The following is a 27,269-nucleotide window of genomic DNA, read 5'->3' as shown; positions in this document are numbered from 1 at the left end:
AAATTGTGTACTGGAATAAGCTGTCTTATGCAATAGGATTTCCTGTCTCTTAGCAGGAGGGCAGTTTTCAGGCAGAAGTTAAACAGTTATACATTCTGGATGTTATAAGGGAGATTTGTGCACTGGGTAGAAAGTTAGATTACGTGACTTTTTAAGACCTATTTGAACACTGAGATTGTATTAAAAACTTTAAAGACCATGTTACCATGCAAAAAACATCCTGGTGCAGATATTTATACTTGGGGTCTTACTCAGTTTCAGAAGATATAAACTTATTTTTCTAAGTTAATTATATCATAAATATAACCCTGGCAAAGTGGACACCCAGTAGTCAGTGAATCCAAATGGGAACATTATCTACTATTTTCACATATTTGGATGGGTGCAGGTGGGGTAGATTTTTATTTGCAAATTATGGTTCAGTCATTGAGCCTGATATTGCTGGAGAATTTACAAATTTATTTCAAAGCAAAACAGTATTTTTAAAATGTGAACTCTGCAACTATATGTAATGACTATGGAAAATTATTATATTATTCTTTTCCTCACTGTTGGAACATCAAAGTTTTAGGTTTTCTCCAGTGACTAAACCAAATACATTCTTCAGTTTTGTCTTATTTTTGCTTCATTTTTTCTTATATCATTGTTTTGATTTTTCACAGTACAAAGGGCTTTGGCACTGAGCACAGTTATACTTTTCTTTTCAGATGTAACTTTGTATAGGTTGTTCTGAGTACACAAGATTAGAAATAAGGGACTTAAAGATTGACTCTGGGTTCCCTGGGGCTGGCTTGCCCTCCTGGTAGCTTCAGTATTTGTTTGGTACAATGGGCCAGCTTCACAAGAAAGAACAGTATTTAATCATGGTAATTAAAGACTGTAAGCCTTGCATTCAGCAGATGAAAGCACCCAGTGAGTTTTAACCATCTTTCTTATTTTCTTATCATTTTCTTCAGTGATCATTGTTGGGTTAATTGTAATATAGTCACCATGGGTAAATCTCAAACTTATTTTCCTGTTATGGGAATGTTTTTAGGTTTCCCTGTGCTCCGAGTGTCCTTTTTCTTAGGAGAGTATATACATTGTCAGTTTATAAATTTCCCAGCCAACAAATCTTTTATCCAGCACACCTCCCACTTTTGCTTATGTCCTAACACACAGGAACAGGACATGTGGATGACAGGTTTGGGGCAGAGATAAGCAAAACCAGTGGCCTCAACAGAGAGGAGCCCTAAACATAAGAGAGGGACAGTATGAGCACGAAGGTTCATAGCTAGATAGGGACTGGTCACATAATACGGGTCAGTATATGTTTGGTAATTAACTAAAAGGTGAATAAACCAGAACCAAGCATGCAGCTGAAGTGGCAGGAGAGAGAGGGAGGAAGGGAGAGGGAATGAGTCAGCAAGAGCAGGAGCAAATGAAGGAAGATGGGGGAGGGGTGAATAGGCAAATGGCAAGAAAATAGGATTCTAGAGACAGAAATGAGAGTGCAAGTGATAAAATCTGGTGGAGGCCTCTGAAGTAGCCAGAAGGAGCAATAAAGTTGCCTTCTGTTACTGTTCTCAGAGTTAGCTGTTTCTTAGGAACAGTGGTTTTGAACAATAGCTTGGATATTTTTAGTAAAAGTAGTAAGGTAGGTTATGGTAAATTCCCATCACTTCACTTGGCATTTGGAAAGGCCTAATTTATAATATAAACAGATAATACAATGATCTCTTTGCTTCTGGAGGCTTCTTAATTGTATTGAGAGATCCTAAAGGTAGTAGAAGTAGTCACCGTGCTCTGGTTAAACATTTATTTCCACTTCTACCCAGCAACCTGCCTGGGAAAAATTCTCAGGGGCTCTGGGAGTAAATATCATATCATAGACAATCTAAGCCTGAGCTGCCATGTCCTGGCTTTCCAGCAGCTATTCTAATCTGCTAATGACTATTCTGCTTTGCCTTTCTTGTAAAGGAGATGGTAATCCTCAAATTAAAGACAGCAAAAGGGAATTCCCTGGCGGTCCAGAGGTTAGGACTCCGCACTTCCACTACAGGGGGTACGGGTTCTATCCCTGGTCAGGGAACTCCCGCAAGCCTCGTGGTGAGGCCAATAAATAAATAAATAAAATCTTTAAAATTAAAAAGACAATAAGATACTTACTGAAATTTCACAGTGTAACAAAGCCCAGGCAAAAATCTCATTGGAAAGAGAAAGCAAGTGAACTTAAGTGCCCACTAGGTACTTTATATGGTTATTTCATTTTTCCCATTTTGAGCACAGGGAAGTTTAGTAACTTACTTTACCCAGGGTCATACAGTAGGAAAACCTGAGCTAGGAATGTGTTTGTCCCATGTTTTCCTACAGATTTCTGTCTTGTATGGATACCGAGCAGAGGCCAGATGCCGGGCACCTTCTACCCATTACCCCTTGCCTAATTGTAATAGAATAGTGGGACATAGTTGTTAAAGTGTTAATTGATGCAAAGCCCCAGAACTTTCCCCCAGCGAAACAGTAGGATTTCCTGTTTCATACGGTGCCCCCAAATTTCATGCCTTTGTTACCTCCAAAATCTTTTATGGCCTTGGGTGATCTAGGTTTTGAAACATTTCTTTCCAAAGTAAATTAATCATTTGGGTTGAATACTTGTGCCATATGTGCAACTGAGGAGCTCAGAGCTACCCCACCCAAGCCATTTTCATCCACTGAAACCTTTATGCTATGAATAAAGTATTCATATTCCGTAATACCTATATGGGAAAAGAATCTGAAAAAGAAAGAATATATGTATATGTATAACTGAATCACTCTGCTGTACACCTGAAACTAACACAACATTGTAAATCAACTATACACCAATAAAATTTTTAAAAGAAGTATTCATACTCTGCAATTTTGAAGTTTCTGGGAAGGAGTGGTTTTATATGTCATCAGAAAAGGTAGGAGGTATAGGTTGGTACCAGAAAAAGAGCTTTGAATCTAGGCACCTGTTAAGTTAACAGGAACATGGTTCTACTTCAAGAGAGAAATAAAGCATAAATCTGAAGAATATCATGAGAAAGTGTGAGATTGGCAAAACCGTCCTGTAGTGTTGTGGACTTCCTTAGGAGTAAATTATAAATAGGCTGGGCAAACACAGGAAGCAGGACACAGGAAAATAAAAAATAAGAACATCTGAAGAGATGTTGGAAAGATGGGTATTTTACTGAAAATAGAAGTGAATCCTACAACAAGAGTAGTTACGAACAAATAACATGGGTCAGCGTAGATGTTCAATAGTTAGGAGTGCTTTAAGGAATTGAGAAGAAACGTTTTCATCTCCAGTTGGGCAGAAAGTTTTCATAACAAGAGAAGAAAGGATGAAATAGTGACCTTGGTAAAAGAAAGTGAAATCTGGATTCTTTCTTGCCATATATAAGTTTTTCAGAAGTCTCTCTGCCAGAGGTATTACAGAGAGAGGAGACATATACCACTAAATTCAGGGAAAACCAATCTTAATTAGTATAAATGAGCAGTCTTGAAATTACATTTTGAGAACTGGAGATTTAGACACTTGCCATCTCTAATTATAGGCAGTGTGCGTAAGTGGAGACAGCCAAGAATGGGAGCAAGGAGAAAAGTTTAGCCCAAGTTTTCCCACTGTTTTTCTGTGAGTTACTATTAACCTTGTGCCCCTGCTATGCCTCAGTTTCCTTATTCATGTAACGGGAAACCTCCTCTTTCTTACTGAGTTTGCAGAGCTTCCAGGGATGAATGAGGTAATGTCTGTAAAGGCCTTGAATCCTTAAGGAAAAAGTGCTATATAAACACAAGGCAGCATTGTTTTACATTGAAACCAAAGATCTAACTTTCCGTAGAAATGGAAATATCCTATTTACATTTCTTATAGCTTTGAAAAATATCAGAATGAAGAGATAACAGTTTCATTTTTGAAGAATTTTTGATGGATTCTCAAACAATAGTGACTTAATATTTCCCAGTCCTTTCTCTGACTTAATAGAGCAGAATTCTGCTGTGGTGAACCCATCACATCTGTGATCTTGAGATGTTTGTTTCTTTCAGAGGAGCTCAATGTGGTCGTGTTGAAATACAGTTATGAGCCTGCTTGGTGAGAATGACCACTTTTGCTTCTACAACTCCACAGCCTTTCGTGCCAGTTTGGAGGGGACACTTGGCCACAGCCATCTTGTACTACCTGGAAAAGAACCCCAGAAAAAAAAAAATCCAATTGCCGTACCTATTTTTGTTTTGTAAAATGGAATTGAAACCACTATGCAAGGGCCAGGCCAAAGGATTCATTAATATTTGGTCCTTACCATAACTGGATTCATCTCTGAATTCTCAAAGGAAGTGGTCTTACTAGTGATGAACTACTGAAACATCACAAGTAAGGTTTATTACAGTAGTCTGTGGAAATGTTAGTGAATGTCATTGCCCCCCAAAATGAAAGATACAAATGGTTGAACTGCCTCCTGCCTGCAGTGTAGAAGGTGAGATTTCTTAGGAAGCCAGACAGTGTAAAGGGACAGATAGTAAATACTTTAGGCTTGGTGGGCCACTTGTCTCTGTTGTAACTATTCAACTCGTGTTATCTATATTCAGCTCTTGTTGTCCTTGTAGCACAAACATAGCCTTAAACAGTTTGTAAATAAATGAGCTATATTCCAATAAAGATTTATTCATGGACACTGAAATTTCAAATTTATATAATTTTCACTGCTGAAATATTCTTCTTTAAATTTTTTTCAAATATTTAAAAATGTAGAAACTATTCTTAGTTCTCTAATCATGCAAAAGTAGTTGGGCCAGATTTGACCTAAAGGCTATAGTTTGCTGATCTCAGCTCTAGCATGGCAGCTACCAAAACTCCTTATTCTTTTTTATCGCTTAGTTCAGTTTGCATAACATAAGAATTACCTCGAGACTTCCCTGGTGGTCCAGGGGTTAAGACTCCATGCTTCCAATGCAAGGGACGCGGGTTCAATCCCTGATGGGGGAACTATCCTGCATGCTGAGTGGTGCAGCCAAAAAAAAAAAAAAAAAAAGGAATTACTGCAAGGAATACTTCCTTATTCCTTATATATAGTCCACCCTTTTATAAAAAATAAATTTATTTATTTATTTATGGCTGCGTTGGGTCTTTGTTGCTGCACACGGGCTTTCTCGTTGCGGCGAGCGGGGGCTACTCTCGTTGCGGTGTGGGGGCTTCTCTTGTTAGGAGCATGGGCTCTAGGCGCGCAGGCTCAGTAGTTGTGGCTTGTGAGCTCTAGAGCGCAGGCTCAGTAGTTGTGGTGCACGGGCTTAGTTGCTCTGCAACTAAGTTCCCGGACCAGGGCTCAAGCCCATGCCCCTGCATTGGCAGGCGGATTCTTAACCACTGAGCCACCAGGGAAGTCCACATTCTACCCCTGAGGCACTGTAATGAGAGAACTTACAGAGAGAGAGCCATATCCCTCATTCTGTGGACTTTTCACAGTGTAATATGCTGCTGGATTGTGAACTTATTTTTCCATTTATTTTATTGAAGTATAGTTGATTTACAATGTGTGTTAATTTCTGCTGTACAGCAAAGTGATTCAGTTATACATTCTTTTTCATATTCTTTTCTATTATGGTTTATTACAAGATATTGAATATAGTTCCTTGTGCTATACAGTAGGACCTTGTTGTTTATTCTAATATTATAGTTTACATCTGCTAATCCCAAACTCCCAATCCATTCCTCCCTTACCCTCCTCCCCCTAGGCAACCACAAGTATGTTCTCTATGTCTGTGAGTCTATTTCTGTTCATAGATAAATTAATTTGTGTCATATTTTAGCTTCCACACATAATTGATATCATATGGTGTTTGTCTTTCTCTTTCTGACTTACTTCACATAGTATGATAATCTCTAGGTCCATTCATGTTGCCACAAATGGCATTATTTCATTCTTTTTTATGGCAGAGTAGCATTCCATTGTATATATGCACCACATCTTCTTTATCCATTCATCTGTTGATGGACATTTGTTTCCAGGTTGTTTCCATGTCTTGGCTATTGTAAATAGTGCTGCAGTGAACATTAGGATGCATATATCTTTTCGAATTATAGATTTCTACAGATATATGGCCAGGAGTAGGATTGCTATATCATATGGCAACTCTATTTTTAGTTTTTTTGAGGAACCTCCATACTGTCTTCCATAGTGGCTGCACCAGTTTACATCCCCACCAACAATGTAAGGAGGGTTCCCTGGGTTGTGAGCTTTTTAAGGGTGAGAAGCATCTTTTATTCATTATAGTATTATTTGCGTATCACTTAATCCAAAGAAGAGACTCAACAGATGTCAAATTGATGAAATCTCAGTATATAAACTCTTCCAGCAGGATTTCACTGGCAGTGAGATCACCAAGTTAAGTGGCAGCTTCTTTCTTTTATGTGTACACTCTCCTCTTCAAGATCTCAGCCTCTTCTTTATTTGCTTATGCTAGCAATTCTTGATTAACTGTATTAAGGAAGAAGAATAGAGATATGAATGAATAATTCAAGATATTAGAATGAAGTCCTCCAAATTTTTTCTACAGGGATTTGGTGTAGTCAGAGACATGTATATTCACTATTACCTATAAACTTAGAGCATCCAAGAACTGCCTGGCAAAAGTTCTGGAATTTAAGCCTTTTGAAGGTAGGAATTATGTGTGGTTCTCATAAATATAATGGCTGTAGTAGTGCACATCTTCATACATAAATGGCCCATCAACGGGTAGAAAATTATTTGGACACAATCACATTGAAACAGTTGTCATAATTTGTCAACGTATTGCTTGGCTCCACTCTCAACAGTTATAGTTCAGAAAAGATAGGACTCTAGATCTCTTACTATGCTACCTAAAAAAGAGAGTAACATTTTTTTTTAATATTTATTTGGCTGTGCTGGGTCTTGGTTGCGGCATGTGGCATCTTCATTGCAGCATGCGTGTGGGATCTAGTTCCCTGACCAGGACCGAACCCAGGCCCCCTGCATTGGGAGCATGGAGTCTTAACCACTGGACCACCAGGGAAGTCCCAAAAGAGAGTAACTTTAAAGAAGGAATGTACAACTATCTGTGTGCAGCTTGCCCAAAGGAAAAAATTTTTTTCACTTAAAAAATTATTTTGTTAAGTTATGGAGAAAACTAATATCATTGAAGGTTTAGAAAAATACATAAAAGAAAGATTTAATCTCTCTACTCACAACTACTATTCTCATGTGTACTTCCTTAGTATTTTTTTTTTTTTAATTTATTTTTGTCTGCGTTGGGTCTTCATTGCTGTGCGTGGGCTTTCTCTAGTTGTGGCGAGCGGGGGCTACTCTTCGTTGTGGTACAGGGGCTTCTCATTGTGGTGGCTTCTCTTGTTGCAGAGCGCAGGCTCTAGGCACGCGGGCTTCAGTAGTCATGGCACGTAGGCTTAGTAGTTGTGGCTCGCGGGCTCAAGAGCGCAGGCTCAGTAGTTGTGGCGCACGTGCTTAGTTGCTCCGCGGCATATGGGATCTTCCGGGACCAGGACTCGAACCTGTGTCCCCTGCATTGGCAGGCAGATTCTTAACCACTGCACCACCAGGGAAGTCCCCCTTAGTCTTTTTTTTTTTTAATATTTATTTATTTAATTTATTTATTTTTGGCTGCGTTGGGTCTTCGTTGCTGTGCGCGGCCTTTCTCTAGTTGTGGTGAGCGGGGGCTACTCTTTGTTGAGGTGCACAGGCTTCTCATTGCAGTGGCTTCTCTTGTTGTGGAGCACAGACTCTAGGTGCACAGGCTTCAGTAGCTGTGGCACGTGGGTTCAGTAGTTGTGGCTTGTGGGCTCTAGAGCACAGGCTCAGTAGTTGTGGCGTACGGGCTTAGTTGCTCCGCGGCATATGGGATCTTCCTGGACCAAGGCTTGAACCCATGTCCCCTTCATTGGCAGGCGGATTCTTAACCACTGCGCCAGGGAAGCCCCCCCCTTAATCTTTTTATGTATATATTTTCATTAAAAATTTTTCTGATTTAAATATAAGATGGGGGTCTGTTTATCAAATGGGAAGGTGTAAGTTTCAAACAGTGCTGAGGTTCTTTTAGCTTTATTATCCAATATGGATTTGAGAGATGAGATACTAAAGGGATAGAATGAGTTAAATGTCAATTTGAATATTATGATTGGAAAACAGTTGAAATATTGAAGATATTGAAAACAGTTCTAGGCAGATAATAAAAAATGTTAGAGAATAAGTTGCTGGGGCCCATCTATGTTTGTCATGTCTCCTGTATTGAGGCACCATCAACTATAGGAGCTTCGTAGCCTAATTTGAGTATAAAGGCTTTGTTCAAAATCCTAAGATAATTCTCAGAACACCATATTTCAGTTCAGTTAGCTGCTGGGATAACCTAATAATCAGTCAATAACTAGACCACCACCAGCTGTCACAGATCATACCTCACTTCTATATACTAGTTTATAGGTATCTTATTTAAAATTCTAGGATTTCGGGACTTCCCTGGGGCGCAGTGGTTAAGAATCCACCTGCCAATGCAGGGGACACAGGTTCAGTCCCTGGTCCGGGAAGATCGCACATGCCGTGGAGCAACTAAGCCCGTGCTCCACATCTACTGAGCCTGCACTCTAGAGCCCACGAACCACAACTGCTGAATACCACGAGCCTAGAGCCTGTGCTTCGCAAAAGAGAAGCCACTGCAATGAGAAGGCCCCGTGCCGCAATGAAGAGTAGCCCCCGCTCGCTGCAACTAGAGAAAGCCCGCATGCAGCAACGAAGATCCAATGCAGCCAAAAAAGATATAAATAAATAAAATGCTAGGATTTCAAGGGTGACAGATTTTCTAAGGAAACCAACTGTTAAATACAGCGTAGTCTTATTTGAGTTTAGGAGCTAAAGTTGGCACACAGGTGAAAATCACACATAATCAGAGTCAGCCTTGAAAAATCTCTCAAATTGCCCATGGCGTATAGAGTGTAGTCTAACTGGATTTGTGTATATGATCATACTCAGTAAATATGCATGGTATGGATGTTCAGTATATAACGTGCTGCAGAATTTACGTAATAAGGTATGCATCTTCAAAATATGGTAGTTTTTTTTATTTCTTAAACTTTTTTTTGGCCAAGCATATATCATGAAATTTAAGTAAGTGGATTTGATGCTTACACCATTCCACGTCTCACTCTTTTTGCTAATTTTTATGGAAGACTTGACCTAGTACTATGTTAGCTGTTTGCCTCTCTGTTTTCTATCTGTAAGCTCCCTAAGGAGAGAGTCTGTGTCTTACTTATCTTTGTTTTTTCTTCTCTCCCTAAAGCATCTAGTGTAGTGTCTTGCACATAGTGTTTAGGAAGTGATGGTTATAGAAGAGCAAGAGGAACAGTTATGTGTGTGTATTGGTAAACACCATTTGATTACAAAGAACAGAATCTATTCCAATTAGCTATGATTCTAAAGGAGAATTTACTGAAAAATCATAGGGACATATCATGGAACCAAGGAAGGAAATATACAGGTCTCACTAGGGATTGGAACAAAGCACTTAGAAAGCCTCTAGGAACCAAAACAACTGCTCTTTGTCCCTGGCTTTCTGTCTAACTCTTCTGGACTCTGACACTATATTTGACCCTCCTTCTGCTTAGTGTCATAAAATCTTATGCCTTGGCTTCTGTTAGCCCTCTTCATCTGCTATGTGTTACCAGCCTTCCCTGCATCTCCTTACATTTGGTGGAAAAAAGTCTTTTATGCAGCCCTTCTCCATTTAAGCACCAGCAGAGATTGACTGGAGTCCTGTATCTCAGTTGCGAGCTCTGGCACTTCCCTGGTCGTCCAGTGGTTAAGACTCCACGCTTCCAATGCAGAGGGCACAGATTTGATCCCAGGTCGGGGAACTAAGATCCTGCATGCCACACGGCATGGCCAAAAAACATGCAAGTTCCTAGGAAAGAGACCGGCTGACTTAGCTTGGAACAGCCTTCCAGTTCTGGTCCCAATGCTGTGATAAGGGTGCGCAGGATCACATGGACTCCATCGCTCAGCATAGAGCACGTTCTCTAAGAATGTGGCTTAAGAACTGGGAGAAGACAGTTGACAGTGTGACAAGAAAATGGTGGACTCACAGACCATACTTTTCTTTCTCTTCATGTAACCGTTGCTAGAAAGCAAAACATTTTGCCTTAAGGCAGTTCAGCATCTTGAGAGTCTCAAAGTGGGGAGTAGAGCCTGAAAACAACAACCGTGTGATGTCCTGGCAAAGGGCAGTGAGTACTCCCAGAAAAAGAACTCCCTCTTTCACTGCTGATTGTGCCTGTGTTTATTGTACTTATCATACGCTTGTTGGGAAAGAATAATCTTAAGAGAAAAATCTGCTTTGGGCCTGTGTTAAGAGAGACAGAGCTTCTCATACTTAGAAGGGTCTGGAATGATGAATTTAAAGCCATTTCTGCCAAACTTTCACCCTTTGAAGGACCTGCTCCTTTCAGCATGAGTGGCATATTTGAAATAAATAAACATTAGGGCAACAGCAGAAGCCTCATATTAAAAAAAAACAAAAAGGGTTTCCCTGGTGGCGCAGTGGTTGAGAGTCCGCCTGCCGATGCCAGGGACACGGGTTCGTGCCCCGGTCCGGGAAGATCCCACATGCCGCGGAGCGGCTGGGCCCGTGAGCCATGGCCGCTGAGCCTGCGCGTCCAGAGCCTGTGCTCCGCAACGGAAGAGGCCACAACAGTGAGAGGCCCGCGTACCGCAAAAACAAACAAACAAAAAAACCAAAAAAGTTAAAGTCCTGTCCACTGGGTAAAGGACGAGGAGTATATTTGGATATACTTTGCAGAAGAAACAGCACCAGTGTCACTGTTGTTCCTCTCAGGGAGAAGAACCTAAATATGAAAGTGTGCTTGGGTTGGTGAGTCAGTAGCAAGAGCCCATTATGGGTATATGAAAACCATCTCTGTCTTGAAACAGACTCACAGACATAGAGAACAGACTTGTGGCTGCCAAAGGGGAGGGGGTGTGGGGGAAGGATGGATTGGGAGTTTGGGATTAGAAGATGCAAACTAGTTTATATAGGATGGATAAACACAAGGTCGTACTGTATAGCACAGGGAACTATATTCAATATCCTATGATAAACCGTAACAGAAAAGAATATAAAAAGAATGTATGTATATGTATAACTGAATCACTTTGCTGTACAGCCCAAATTAACACAACATTGTAAATCAGCTATACTTCAATCTTAAAAAAAAGCTCTGGGGGACTTCTCTCGTGGCGCAGTGGTTAAGAATCTGCCTGCCAATGCAAGGGACACGGGTTCGAGCCCTGGTCCGGGAAGATCCCACATGCCGCGGAGCAACCAAGCCCGTGCGCCACAGCTACTGAAGCCCATGCGCCTAGAGCCCGTGCTCCGCAACAAGAGAAGCCACCGCATTGAGAAGCCCGTGCACTGCAACAAAGAGTAGACCCCGCTCGCCACAACTAGAGAGAGCTCGCTCACAGCAACGAAGACCCAATGCAGCCAAATAAATTAAAAACAAAAACAAAACTCTGTCTTACAGTATATGGAGCAAACTTCAGACAAGGGAAAGTGTGTTGTGCTTTTCATCTTTTCCTCTTAAAGAGTGTGTGTGCATGTGTGTACATTTCCAAATCTACCTACCTTGTCCAGAAAACATTTTAAAAGGACATTTAAATGCTTCTATTGATTTTACAGCGTAAATCCAATCTGTAGCAAAAATTTTGTGAAGCAAAAATAGAAAGGATTGTTTCATTTGCTGGGCTTGGAAAGGCATAATTGTCATACTCCGTACTAGGTTGCTGGTCTTTGATGGAGCTAATTTAGTCATGATAGCACTATGAATTCCTTTTCGTTCTTCCAAGGACAAAACATCATGACTTTTAACCTTTATTAGCTAGCTACAGTAGTTAGCCATAAATAGGAACAGATATTTCTGAAACTCAACACTCAGCACACTTCTGGACTAGGATAAATTCTTTGGTTGTGTGTCCTTTGTGTTATTTTCCATAGTTTCGAGCATTGGGACATTTCTCATGTTACGGCTAACAATGTACTCTATAGTATCGTGAAATATAAACATAAAAGTTCATATGTAATGCTGTGAGAGACTTGTTTATCTGTTAGAGCCAAACCCTTATGACCCTTCTCTGCTCCTTAAAACTCTCAAATAGCTCTAAGTTACATGAGGCATAGAGAGTAATTATCTTTAATTATGTACATAAAATTTATTCCTCTCTCCTGCAAAAAGAAAAAAGCACCACTTCTATTTTAGATACTTAGCTGGTGAAGACTTGTTGGGCCAGTAGTTCCTTTAATTGCAAATAGGGAGTTGTGAGTTTATTATAGAAATTGTGTGGCCTGCATGCACCTCACAGTTACACAAAGTACTGACACCTTTTCGGTGCATTGTTTTGCAGAGTACAGAACTGCTAGAGATATTTGCTCAGTGTGAAGGCAGAATTTGTTATTTGAATTTTGACTTCTTTTAAGGATCTTCATGAAAAATAGAAGGCAGAGTTCCAAAAATAGACCCAAGTAACTTATATGTACGTGGCCTGGGCTGGAGTGTGGTGATTAGTTCCAGAAAACCATTATAGTGCTTATGCAGGCAAAGGTTTAGAAAAGGTCAAGCACCGAAGCCTGTCAGAGGAAGCTTGCTTATAAGTTTGCACAGACCCTAAAGTTTCTGACGTCATTTTCTCCCTTTAATTCTTGATCATACTTTACTTTTCTGTCTTTACTCACATCTCTCTTACTATGTACCTGCATGTTTCTCTTCCTTCTATGTCTTCAAAGCCATTCTTCAGACATTAAGAATAGCTTAGTGGCTGCCCTTAGAGAATGCTTTTTGAAGGAGGGCAGAGGCAGAAGTCTCAGTGACCATCATAGGACTGACCACAGCCCTCAGTCACTCCCCCTCCTTAACTCATAGTTTGTCAAGGTTAATCATTAAGAGAGAAGGTAGCATTTAGCATCCCCAAAGCTATGGAGTACTATGGAATGAAAGAGATGAGTCGTTGAAGTGAATTATTCCTATGGGTTATGAGAAGGTGAAAGCCTGTATCTACTGTCTTGTATTAAAACTCAGTGAATTCCTTTCCAGTATCTCTCAGTGTCATTGTGAGAGAGAATATTTTCCTTAAGTTCCAGTAACAGACTACATGACGATAGATAACGCCTCACATCTGTTATCAAAATGATAATCCAGTTGCTAGCTAAGCCCTTTTGTATTTGTAGAATATAATGTATCTATATGCATACTTAAGACAAAAACCAACAAAAAAATCAAGTTGTTTTTTTTTTTTTTTTTGCGGTACCCGGGCCTCTCACTGTTGGGGCCCCTCCCGCTGCGGAGCACAGGCTCCGGACGTGCAGGCCCAGCAGCCACGGGCCCAGCTACTCCGCAGCACGCGGGATCCTCCCAGACCGGGGCAAGAACCCTAGTCCCCTGCATCGGCAGGTGGACTCCCAACCACTGCGCCACCAGGGAAGCCCAAAGATCAAGTTTTAACCTTTGTGACCAATATTTTCATCTTTCAATGACTTCTAAGTAAGTGCTTTATATTCCACCCCCTTAAAAGAAGAGTTTGTCAGCTCTGTACACCTCTGCACTCTTTTGTGCTTTCAACAGTCTGACACACTTTTAACTTTTCTCTCCATTTTCCTCTTTCTTTATGCTTCATATTGCTTTAATTCACCTTTTCTTACCAACCTGTAGAGTCTCTTACTAATAATTACTTTAGTCATAGTGCAAGGAGATGAAGTTTTCACTAGCAAGAACTCAGCATCAGCTGTGTCCATAGCACTACGGTGAGTAATTTGAGGGCCACAGAGTTATAAATAACATGATCACTGCCCATTGGAAGGAAAATGTAATGTTTATTGAGCTTTCATAATGTTTTTTGTAAGACATTGTTGTACTACTCTCAAGGAGCTCACTAAGGTATGTAAGTAACTATAACACACACAGAATGTGTGGAATGTTATTTTTTTAAGTTACATATAAAATTATATGGAAGTTCTGAAGGGAAAAATGGTTTCTAATTATGGGAAACAGGGAAGGCTTTTTAAAGAGGGTGGTAGCTATGGGGCTGAACTTTCAAAAAGAGGTACGATTTACTCGAACATGTTCAAATAGAAGGGTAAAGAAAGCTTTCCAAGAATAAGCTAAGGCCCAGAGGCAGGTATGTGTCTGTTCATACATTTATTAAAGAGGTGTTCACTGAGCATCCCACTTGGGTTAAGTACTGGTCTAAGCTAAAGCCCTGGGGATACAGTGGTGAATAAGAGTAGGCATTGCCCCTAACTTACATTCTAAATTTATTTATTTACTTTTTATTTTCGACTGTGTTGGGTCTTCGTTGCTGCACACAGGCTTTCTCTAGTCATGGTGAGTGGGGGCTACTCTTTGTTGCAGTGTGCGGGCTTCTCATTGCAGTGGCTTCTCTTGTTGCAGAGCACAGGCTCTAGGCACGCGGGCTTCAGTAGTTGTGGCACACAGTCTCAGTAGTTGTGGTTCACGGGCTCTAGAGCTCAGGCTCAGTAGTTGTAGCTCACGGGCTCAGTTGCTCTGCAGCATGTGGAATCTTCCCAGACCAGGGCTCAAACCCATGTCCGCTGCATGGGCAGGTGGATTCTTAAACACTGTGCCACCAGGGAAGCCCCCACTAACTTACATTCTAAGAGGGAGACAACCTGTGATTGGCTCCAGGTAAACAGAATCAGCAGTTCTAGAGAGTTTCAGAGGAAGGAGAAGGTTATGGGCTGGAGAAAGCTTCTTGGTCGGGATCATACAGATTGCTAAGTACAGAACCTCTTGTCTGCTCCATTATTGTATGTAAGTCAGCCTCACTTATATCTTTCATAACTTCTCACAGAGCCGAACCACTAGCCACATGTGACTACTGAGCACATGAAATGTGGCTAATCCGAATGTGCTCTAAGTATAAAATACACACTGGGGGCTTCCCTTGTGGCACAGTGGTTAAGAATCTGCCTGCCAACGCAGGGGCACAGGTTCAAGCCCTGGTCCAGGAAGATCCCACATGCTGCAGAGCAGCTAAGCCCGTGTGCCACAACTACTGAGCTTGTGCTCTAGAGCCCGCGAGCCACAACTACTGAAGCCCGCGTGCACAGAGCCTGTGAAGCCACCACAATGAGAAGCCCGCGCACTGCAACAAAGAATAGCCCTCGCTCGCTGCACCTAGAGAAAGCCTGCGTGCAGCAACAAAGACCCAATGCAGCCAAAAATAAATAAAATAAAAGTAAATTTAAAATACACACTGAATTGCAAAGATTTAGTATGCCAAAAAGGGTTGTAAAATATCTCAATAATTTCTTTTAAATTCTTATTGAAGTATAGTTGCTTTACAATGTTTTGTTAATTTCTGCTGTACAGCACAGTGAATCAGTTATACATATACACATATCCACTCTTTTTTAGATTTCCTTCCCATTTAGGTCACCACAGAGCATTGAATAGAGTTCCCTGTGCTATACAGTAGTTTTTCATTAGTTATCTATTATATATATAGTAGTGTATATATGTCAGTCCCAATCTCCCAGTTCATCCCCCCTTTCCTCGTTGGTAACCATAAGTTTGTTTCCTACATCTGTGACTCTATTTCTGTTTTGCAATCTCAATAATTTTTAAATTGATTACATGTTGAGGTGATGATACTTTAGATATGAGTTTAATAAAATCTTATTAAACTTAATTTTACCTGTTTCTTTTTACTTTTAAAATGTGACTTCTAGAAAATTTTAGATTAAATCCATGGTTGTCATTCATGGCTTGCATTATATTTCTATTAGTGCTGTTATAAGGCAATGCTAAGGTCCTAGTGTATACTTAGTTCTGTTATTAAAGATGTACTAAGGCAATATGGGTGTATAATACTCAGATAAAATCCTTATTTTTCCTTTTCTTCATTCTTTTGATCTTTTTATTTACTCAGATATCTATCTCTGCCTTTTCAACTTTGTTAATGGCCTTTGCCATAATTTTTAGAGACATTTGCTTAACTAGTAGGTGGTTCAGAATTTAAAGAAACTCCAGGTGAGAGTAAAATAGTCTTAGTTTTTCTAATTTCGGAGAGCTGTTACCCTGCTTTTGCCGCTGTGCTTTGAGCTACCTGTATCCTTGCTGGTCCCTCAGCCTGCAAGATTATTCCCTCTCCCCACACTCCAGCCTAATCGGCTCTTAACCATCCTTCAAGACTCAGCCTATAACCCCCGCTCTCTGTGAAGCCGTCCCGAATCCCTTCAGTCAAGGTTATATGCTTCTCTTTATTGTTCCCTTGGCACTCTATTCTCACTTGTGATGTTTGATGAATGGACAAACTGACCACCAGACATTTTAAACTTAAATGAATTTGAAACTGGAAGCAGGGACATTGCAGCACTTATTCCTTAGATTAAGTGAAAATCAGCAAGATAAGTAAGTTCACTTTGCCTCCTTGGAAGTCTTCATACCTCCTTGGAAGTCTTCATGCCTCCTCAGTGACCAGAATTATAAGGTCATCTCAAATTTCCCACCAAGTCACATCTGTTCTGACTGGAGAGGTGTTTGCGTGAAGGCTCAGATGAGGAAAGAATGGCAGCCTATAGCATCTGTTCCATTGACCAGTTCTGTGGCAATCCAGTTAACCTCTACTTTCCCATTCAGAAAATGAGGGTGACACTTGGTACTTTACTCTTCCATGACTATTTTGACGCTTAAGGAAGGGTATTAAGTATTAAGAGAGTTCAATAATAGGGGACACTCTGCTTCTGTGCTATGATTAGACTGTATACTTTAGTGGGTTTGTTTTTTTCAATCAGGAGACTTCTGGGAAAAATTTGTTAAATGGGTCCAAAGTTAATGAAAACATATGCTTATCTTCTTTTTATACTTTCTATATTAATCTAAACATATGCCACATTGCCCTCTGAATTCCTAATGATATGTTTAATTTATTAGGTGTAATTTAAAGATTGGTATTTGTATTAGAAAAATACTACTAATGCACTCCTGATAGAATCTTACCTGTGCTTTTTGTAAGTAAAAAATTACTCTTTCTTTATTACTTGAGTTCATAACCTATCAACATCATCAGTATCTTGTGATTGTCCCTTAGGTTCACACACAGACTACGTTTTACTGACTCTTTATTAAATTGGTTAATCTCCTATGAAAGTAATGTGACCCAGTAGTCCTCGCTGCCACTCTAGATGTCCGTGGACTTCAGGGTGCAGATAGGTGTATGTGGTATAGTAAAAGAGGCTGGGGGACTTCCCTGGCAGTCCAATGGTTAAGACTCTGTGCTTCCAACGCAGGGGGCGCAGGGTTCAATCCCTAGTGGGGGAACTAAGATCCCATATGCTGCACAGCACGGGGAAAAAGAAAAGAGCCTGAAACTTGGAGGCGGAAGTGGGGTTTTAGGTCTTGGCTATTACCACTCAGTGTATGACCTGAGCAAGTCACTTCAAATGAATTTCCTTACCCATAAAATGAGAATAGTAATTCCTATATGTACTTGGTAGGATTAAATGGGAAGGCCTATGTAAAAACACTTCATAAACTGTAAAGCAGTTTATGGCCAATAGACTTTTGTGATGCAAGTATGCTTTGAGTGGAAATTTCTTATTGTAGTGTTGAACAAATAATGGGGGAGGAAGGATTCTCCTGACTTTGAAATATCAATGATAATTTTGACAAAAACCTAGGAGACTCCTCCAAACATGCTGCTGCTGGCTACGTGTAAGAGAGGAGGTAACCTAGTGCTGGGGCTTTGAGAAGAATGAGTCAAGGCAGCTTCTGAAAACATTTTTAAATACTCTATGGGCCTGGATACTTAAGTAATAGGACGGTAGTACTAAATGTGAAAAGAGCACTGGAAACAGACCAGGGACCAGAGAGGATTTAGAACTGGCAATGTGACAACATATACTAAAATGTTAAATGTGCATGACCCTTGACTCAGCATTTCCTCTTCAAGGAATATACCCTCAAGATATATTTGTATTCATGCCCCAAAATGTAGGCACAAGGATTTTTTTTGCAGTGTTGTATGCGTATCTGTCTAGACACATTGCATTTTCAAATGGTAGAGTGCAAGCTCACTTAATTGAGGGAGTGGGGGGTTGGGGAGAGAATTTCTTGGCTCACAGGACTGAGAAGTCCAGAATTCTCACCTCAGGCCAGCCAGATCCAGGACCCGCATTGTCCTTGGTCCTCAGGTTTGTGGTATACTTGTCTGTCTGCTTCTCTCAGCTCTGCTTTCTCTGTGTTGGTTTCATTCTCAGATAAGTAGTCTACCTGTTCTCATGTGGTTGTCTCTGGTAGCTTCAGGCTAAGCTCCTTCCAGTTTAGTGATCGAGGGGGACGAAAATCGCTCCTCCTTCTCTATAGTTTCAAAAAGGCCCAGAGTTGACTCTTATTGTACCGACATAGTTCAAGCTCCTATCCTTGACCCAGTTCCCCAGGGCAGGAGGATAGAATCCTCTAATTAATCTGGCTTGAGTCATATCCTTGGGGTGGCAGTGGGAAATGGCTTGACCCCACTTTAACCACATGTAGTAACAGTGAAGGAATGGTGCTTTCCTTCTGGAGGAGTAAGATGTTATCAGAAGAAGGAAGAAAGGATGCGTGTCAGGCGAAAGCAATAGCTATTCACTATAATGTCTATTTCTAATAACAAATATACGGTTACAACTTAAATGTCCATCAGTACAGGAAAACTTAAATGTGATACATCATAGGGGGAGATATGATGTAACTTTTAAAGTGAATGATGTGCATACATGTGTTGACAAGGAAAAATGTCCATTATATAATATTAAATTACAAATGAAGTTGCAGAAAAGTATTTTTAATTATGTGTATGTGTATCATCTATTATGGATATGAATACTTTTTATTTATATGTTTCTGTACTGCTTTTGGTTTGCTATTGTATTTATTTAAAATTAGTATATATCACATTTATAATTTAAAAAACTAATGTCCCAGGTGGCCCCCATTCCAGATAAGGAACTGGAATTGACAAATCAAGAACTATAGAGATGGACTTCCCTGGTGGCACAGTGGTTAAGAATCCGCCTGCCAATGCAGGGGACATAGGTTCGAGCCCTGGTCCGGGAAGATCCCACATGCCGCAGAGCAGCAAAGCCTGTGCACCACAACTACTGAGCTTGTGCTCTAGAGCCCGTGAGCCACAACTGCTGAGCCCGTGCACCACAACTACTGAAGCCTGCGGCACCTAGAGCCCGTGCTCCACAACAAGAGAAGCTACCGCCACGAGAAGACTGCACACCGCAACGAAGAGTAGCCCCCACTCGCTGCAACTAGAGAAAACCTGCGCACAGCAATGAAGACCCAACGCAGCCAAAAATAAAATAAAATAAATAAATAATAAATTAATTAATTAAAAAAAAACTATAGAGAGATGGACAGATGATGCAAAAACTGTAAAATAGTATTCAGGTAACTGATACAAAAATATCGGGACTTTCCTGGTGATGCAGTGGTTAAGAATCTACCTGCCAATGCAGGGGACACAGGTTCAAGCTCTGATCCGGGAAGATCCCACATGCCGCGGAGCAGTTAAGCCCGAATGCCACAGCTACTGAGCCTGCTCTCTAGAGCCCGCGAGCCACAACTACTGAAGCTCTCGGGCCTAGAGCCCGTGCTCTGCAACAAGAGAAGCCACCGCTATAATAAGCCAGCGCACTGCAATGAAGAGTAGCCCCTCCTCGCTGCAGCTAGAGAAAGCCCGTGGGCAGCAACGAAGACCCATCACAGCCAAAAATAAATATTGGGAACCAAGGAGGTGGGTAGGACAGATTAACCAGATTCATCTGCCTGTGTAGTAGGGTGGCAGATTTATATCCTGGAAGGATAATGGTAACCAAAAAGGCATGTGGTTTGGAAGAAGTGGGGTAGGGAGCACAGAGAATAACTTTGGCAACCACATGAATGAAAGGGAAGAAGAACGAAGGCGGAGAATGTTGGCAGCTTAGTATAGCGACGTGAGCAGTGATTCTGGAGTTGAGAGGTCTGGTTGTGTTACGTGGGCACCCTGTCAGCTAGGAAAGGTCACCCGATGTCTCTCAGGGTCGCTATCTCATATGTAAAATGGAGTCATTAGTATTTTCCCTGTTTTGTTCATAGGATGACTGTGAAATTGAAGTGAGTTGGAAAAGGGTTATGTATGTAAAGAAAAGACCATATAATTCCAAGTTAGACAGGACCAAAATAAAGAATGTGTCTAAAAATGGAGTGGGAGAAGAAAAGGATAGGAAGATGTCATCAGACTTCCTTTGCACATTAGACAACTTAGATGGCTAATTTCGTTGGTCATTTAATCTATTTGGATGGGCAGGTGCTTTATTGAGAGATAGGAAGACGTTTACATTTGTTTGTGTGTATGTTTTTCAGTACTGTTCACTAAAATGAATAATTATAAATAGTTCACCTGCATGTGGGAACAGCAAAGACATAACTGCACATACCATATACAACCATCATGGAAGAAAATACACAGAAGAAAGTCCATGTAGAAATACTACAACTCTGAATTACTTGGAATCTTCATATTGGTGGCTTACCCAACAGAACTTCTTAAATATCATTCCCATGAAATCCAAATAAGAACTACTCAGAAATATCAATTATGTTAGCATTCCCACACATTTAAAATCTGATTAATTTGTTTTGCTCTGTGTATTTTAGCATTTTGAGGTTTAAATATTGTGTGTTCCAAATAGAAAACTCAAGTCAATTTCACTGAATTGTATTTATTTATTTACTTAGTACTTATTCTGCCCTTATCTACCATGTGTTTGGACTGGTGCTAGGCACCGATATACAAACATAATTAACACATAGTAGTCACTGCCTTCAAACAGCCTTCTCTTAGTTCATAGGGAAGGCAGATACATGGACAAAGAAAGTGTGATGGGAGTGGCGCAGGATTGTCAGGAAGAGGTTCACTGTACTTTGAATAATCTCATTTTTTTTCTTCTTCTTCTTTCTAAATGCCTGCTATAGCTTTCTTTTTAGTTGTTATTGTTCAGGTGTGTGTTAAGAAGAATTAATCATCTCTCAGCTTTTGAAGCTCAGTAGATAGTCTGTCTATATAACTTTTTTTTTTTTTCCCTTGGCTGTGTTGGGTCTTGCTGTGTGCAGGCTTTTTCTAGTTGTGGTGAGCGGAGGCTACTCTTCGTTCTGGTGTGCAGGCTTCTCATTGTCGTGGCTTCTCTTGTTGCGGAGCACGGGCTCTAGGCGCGCAGGCTTCAGTAGCTGTGGCACGTGGGCTCAGTAGTTGTGGCTCGCGGGCTGTAGAGCTCAGGCTCAGTAGTTGTGGCGCATGGGCTTAGTTGCTCCACAGCATGTGGGATCTTCCCGGGCCAGGGCTCGAACCCATGTCCCCTGCATTGGCAGGCGGATTCTTAACCACTGCACCACCAGGGAGACCCTGTCTATATAACTTAATCACAGGGACAAATTGGTAAAATTTCAGAGATTGGGTTTTTTTTTTTTATCCTATAAATTTACCAGTTCTGAGCTGAGTTGTTAGTCTTTTGGAGAAGAGAAAGGATCCCCTACCCTTCAATCCCACCCCCAGTACACAACACACTTTTAAAACATTTTTTATCTTTGATGCTATCTGCTGCAGAAGAAAGATGTCCTATCTTGGACTTTCTTTCCTGACTCCTTTGGATAAACAAAACTTTGAACCTGCTTTGAGGCTTAAGGCCTTTGTAATTATGTGTGTATGTAATAGAGAAACTGTAAAAGCTCAATTTCTCTGGCTCGGAAATGTGAGATTATTCCTCTGCTCTGCCTTTCCTCACCTTCTCTTCTCCCAGCATACAAATTTGAGCTCATGTTAGGAGCATATGTCTGGTGATACTCCAGTTCCCAAGAGGCCAGTGAACAAGACAGTAGTAAAACATTTTTCATTATAGGTAAGGCAAAGTAATCCTGATTCTTTAATTTTGGGTCTAGCTGTTTCTGTTATTAAATCAGCAGTTTAGTTGAAGTAGATTCATATGTTGAACTGGTTCTTATTGTAAAAAGCCATTTTTTTCAGAGTCAGAGAAATGAGAGGGATTCTTTTCTTTTTTTAAAAGAGAAACAAACACATGTATTGTCTCATATTTTTGTAATAATGCATTGTTTTTATAGAGTTATTTTCTGAGTTTTAAAGCCTATGCTTTCATTTTCCCCTTTCACTTCTTCCCATGGAATATTATCATGTTTGTCTGCCTATTCTTTCTGCTTTCTTGTTAAGTGGACTTATTTAATATTATTATTATTACCCCTGGTGATAATTCCCTGTGTGTCAGTAATTCCCTGACCTCTCATAAACACTAAGGAACATCCAGTAGCTGTGCTAAAAGCCACTACCATTGATGGGACCAAGGACAGCTTAACTTTGGAGAAAAACTCTCCTCTTTTCTTTAAAAATTAAAAAGCAAACTGTATAAATAAAAGAAGGGAATTGCCAAGGTCATTATGTCCTTAAAGGTTTTTTCCTAAAGCCCTGACTTTAGAAGACAGTCATCATCAGCATATACTTATTTTTTCATAGAAATATTTATATGATGTTATTTTTTTACATCCAGGTATTAATGTAGGTGTGGGACTTATTTGAGTTTGCTTCACATCTAGGTAATTTAGTTTTTCAAAAATAATGAAAGGCTAATTATTAGGCAATAATGTGATCAAATTACCAAAAGCTTCAAGGTGGTTCTATTTCAGTTCTCAGCCTGATGTGTATTTAAAAATATCTCTGCTTAGAGTAGTTACTGTTCATAATACATTATGGAATCTTTTTAGGTAACAGCTTGGATGATAAAGAAGCCGTTACCCTTGATTTGGTGTGTTTAACCCAAGTTAAATTTATGACAGACTGAAAATTAGCTGTAGTGTTATACATCTCGCTTCCTGTTCTGTGCAATTTGATATATGTGTGGGCCATATGTCCAGCAGGAGTTATAAGAATATGTTATTGATGGATGGAAAAGCTGTTTCATAGTTCCCTGTGAAAATATACACTGTAACTTGTACAGTGTGTATAGAACCTTGCAGTTTTGGTTTATGAGAGATTTAACCTGTGGCTAAAGGTAATATAATGAAATCTGTTGGAAATCCTTCAGAAGAGGAGAATTTGGAATCTACTTCTTTAATTTTCAAGCTTTTATGCAGTTGACCAATTTAGGAGGGAGACCTTAACTAAGTGCTTTTATTTTCAGAGCAGATGAGAGATTATAACAGTACCTTAGTTTCTGAAATACCATGGATCAAAGAATTCAGTGCATATCTACATTGCTTACTTCCCCCACTCCATTGCCTTTACCTCAAAATTATTTGCAGGAAGTACCTTGTTTTCAGCATGTTTATTGCATTTACGGCTTTGCCCTCATCCCCAGTCTTATTAAAGGAGTTCCACCATAACGTTGATTAATTTAAAATTTCCTAAACAATGGATTAGCGATAGCTCTGCAAAAGTAGTGTGAAACATAATATACAGGATTTCTCATTTAAATACAGCCCAGGTGATAAATCATTACTGTACAGTAATCTCTGACCAAAGAGGCAGACTTTCTTAGTGGGCCTGTGTCTGTGTTGTTCACCACCAGCACTGGCCAGTTTTGGGGCAGTCATGTGTGAAACCAGACACAGATTGGAACTTGTGTGGGCATCTTTATCTGTACAGACAGTTCTAATAAATTAAGGCCACATCCCCCAAAGAGACTTCTATAGTCAGCAGCACATTTTCTGTAATACCTAAGAAACTCTAAACAGGTCTTTCAAATAGCCTTAAAATGATTCCTTTCAGTAGATGTTGAGTCCAGTTGTTCCGATATGAGAGAACTTCTGAAACAGATTAGTCTGTCAGTGTTTTCTGAGTCTTCATAATATATTAGCCATAAAGCAAAGCAATGCCCTTTATTTCTACCCTCTAGGTTGCACTTCTGAATCACCTGTGGAGCTATGCTTACATCCACTACTAGAAATTCTGGTTTGGTAGGTTTGAAGTAAAGTCACTGTATCTGTTTTCTAAAGTTTTGGAGATATTTCTAATATACACACTTTCTGTTGAGTACCACTACCAGTTACCACTACAAGCTACATTTGAATTTGTACTATGCATATTTTATATAACATGAAGACAAGTTTCATTCATACTGGTGCTATGGCTTTACAAAGAGGAACCTAGAAGGTAGCTAGAAGGAAATCCTAGCTATAATCAGAATTTTGGATTTAAAAGAGAACCAGTCTAGGGACTTCCCTGGCAATCCAGTGGTTAAGACTCTACGCTTCCACTGTAGGGGGTGAGGTTTCGATCCCTTGTCAGGGAACTAAGGTCCCACATGCCACGCGGCGTGGCCAAAAAATAAAAAATAAAAGAGAACCAGTCTAAACCCCTCCTCTTTACAGATGAAAAAGAGCAAAGAGGTGAAAGAATTTTCAGAGTTGGTAGCAGAACCAAATCCATGACTCTGACTTGAGCTCTTTCTACACTAGCATCTTGGACCTAGTCCATCTTTGAGAAAAGCCTCAAGTCCACTCAGTAATCTAGAAATTGTCTTGAGCATCCCAAAGCCCAACAGAGTATTGTGAGATTCAGAGTATTTAATAAAAGGAGCAATAATGCAGCCAGCAGGAACTCCTCGCATCTTTGAAGTTACTAGGCAGGAGTTACGAGTGACATTACTCACAGTTAAAAATTATAGACATCACCTAGAAAGGTTTTGTGACTTTTTTGTAAACATGGAAATTTCTGACAAGAGATGCCTAGATTTGGTACCGAAGATTGTCAAGAACAAGATGATCATCTGTCTTATTTTTAAACTGATCCTTAAGTCTTGGCAGCAGGTCTAGAAAATTATGCCAATATTATATTTCTACACAGGTCTGACTTTTAGCTTGTACTTCAGAAGGATATTGTGCCTAGATTTGCAATTTAACCAAGTAAAGGAATAGTATGTTTATTAATTAGGCTTAGATTTGGTTGTTAAAAAGAAAAATCCAAATAACAGTAGTTCAGTCAGGTAGAGATTGATTTTTCTTTTTTTTTTTTAAAGCTACATGAGAGATATATATTTTTTTCAAATTTATTTATTTTTTATTTTGGCTGCACTGGGTCTTAGTTGTGGCACATGGGATCTTTAATTGTGGCATGCATGCAGGATCTAGTTCCCCGACCAGGGATCGAACCCGGCCCCCTGCATTGGGAGCCTGGAGTCTTACCCACTGGACCACCAAGGAAGTCCCAGATTGATTTTTCTTTTGGATTAAAATAGTCCAGAGGGAAGGGAAGCCCAGCATTAGTGTGGTTGCTTCATAGCTGTCAGGGATGGGTTCTTCTAATTTTGCTCCATCCATCTTGGTACTATGTTAAATCTTCAGGGTATCTGATGGTTCTAGATGCTTCTGGAGCTTCGGTCATCTCAAAGGGGCATACCTCCAACTTGAGTCAGCTCCCTTTTTTTTTTTTTTGAGTCAGCTCCCTTGAAAGAACTTTCCTAGAACCACCCTATCCAACAATTTCTGCTTCCATCTCACTGGTCATTCCTATTATCGAGGGAGACTGGAAAGTTATAACTGGGCGAATTGCTATTCACAATAATTAGAAATTTTGTTGTTAAGAAAGAAGGAGGGAATGGATATTGAGCAGGTAACCAACAGATCTGCCACACCTGTTTTGAAGAGTATAATTTTTATATTAGGAAAATCAAATTTTAGTCACATCAAAAACTATTATATAGGATATAAAATTTTAAAGATCTCCAAACTACAATCTACCATGTATCTGATTAATAAAAGCAATAAATCTCTATGGTACTGTTCTGCTTTGGATTTCTCAGTAGAACTCATTGGGAACAGCTGTTAGGTTTTATATATTTTAAATGAACTGAAGGAGTTCTTCAAAACAACAGGAGAAAAAAAGATAAATTCAACTCTGTTTCCTTTTGGAGATAGGGAGAATCAAAACAACCACAAGGACAATTCAGAGTATACTATATGAAATGGTATGAGACAGGAATGAGCCTATGAAACACTAAGAAAGAAGTTGTTTAGTATTTAGATGGAATAGGATAGACTATTGCAACACATGAAATAAACACATATCATAGCAATGAATCATACAGATTCCAGATATACAAGACCTGTGCTGGAGAGAAGGATGGGCACATTGGGTTAAAGTTCCAAGTATTAGACATTGTCTTAATCCAGTTGGGCTGCTGTAACAAAGTACTACAGACTGAGTGGCTTATAAAAACAGAAATTTATTTCTCACCGTTCCAGAGGCTGGAAGTCCAAGATCATGATACCAGCATGGTCAGGTTCTGGTGAAGGCCCTCGTCTGGGTTGCAGACTGCTGACTTCCTACTGTGTCCTCACATGGCTGAAGGGGCTAGGGAGCTCTGTGGGGTCTCTTTTTTAAAGGCATTAATCCCATTCATGAAGGCCCTGCCCTCATGATCTCACCTCCCAAAGGCCCACACCTCTTAAAACCATCACACTGGGCATTAGGTTTTCAACATGCGAATTTTGGAGGGACACAGACATTCAGATTACAGTAGATATAATTACCTCTTCCTGTACCATATCTGTACAAATAAAATACGAAGATGGAGAGAATTTTGTTGTCCAAAAAACTTACAGACAGGAGCAAGCAGTAATCTGCAGCGTGTACAACTGTAGACCGTGGTGTACATAAGTGTATTAAGATGGAAGTGTTCTCACTGTAAGACCAGATTTTTAGAAGTTCTGTAGCCTCATTCATACCTACAGTTCACATGGTGCCATTTAGCACATATTTATTGAGTGCCTCATATTTACAATACACTTTAAGGAGGAAATTCATTCACAAGTTGCCACGTAGGTGAGAAAGTCTAGATTTTGGCTGCTTATAACTATGAATTTCAAATCTGGGGAAAACCCAGCCATGTATTTTTATTCCTTTTCCTTTCATAATTACTTATCAGTAACCAAACCCAGTCTGTTGACTTTTCTCCAACTGATAGAAAACAGGAAACTCCAGAGACTCCCTATGAGAAAAGGACCAGGCTGCATCCTCTGTGACCTCAGCCCTTAGGTCTGAGCTCTCCTCAGAGCAACGGTTGGAAACAGTTCCATCTCCTTGTGGCTTTGGTAGTAAGCATAGGGAGTGCAAATGAAACCAGCTAATGCAACAAGGTGTGTTAGCCTGGCCTTTGAGCTCATGAGCCATCTTTTGAACCTTTTATGCTAGTGCGCTTTTGGGCATCCT

General features: G+C 40.1%; 1 protein-coding gene across 13 annotated transcripts in view; it reads left to right on the top strand.

The window, feature by feature from the left end:
- Positions 1 to 27,269, top strand: part of CSNK1G1 (casein kinase 1 gamma 1) — a 153,680-nt gene that overhangs the window by 88,464 nt on the left and 37,947 nt on the right. The window contains exon 1 of one of the 13 annotated variants that reach the window (XM_027123290.1): positions 13,474 to 13,549. The exons of the other annotated variants lie outside the window; for them this stretch is intronic. The gene's annotated coding sequence lies outside the window, so the exon portion shown is untranslated. Of the gene's footprint in view, positions 1 to 13,473; positions 13,550 to 27,269 lie in introns of those variants that run through there. 13 annotated transcript variants of the gene reach the window in all.

This window comes from Aethalodelphis obliquidens, unplaced genomic scaffold, assembly GCF_003676395.1.
Source record: "Aethalodelphis obliquidens isolate GAN/ISIS:26980383/991018 unplaced genomic scaffold, ASM367639v1 scaffold26, whole genome shotgun sequence".
Classification (NCBI taxonomy): domain Eukaryota; kingdom Metazoa; phylum Chordata; class Mammalia; order Artiodactyla; family Delphinidae; genus Aethalodelphis; species Aethalodelphis obliquidens.
This window is presented reverse-complemented; position numbering and strand designations above follow the sequence as displayed.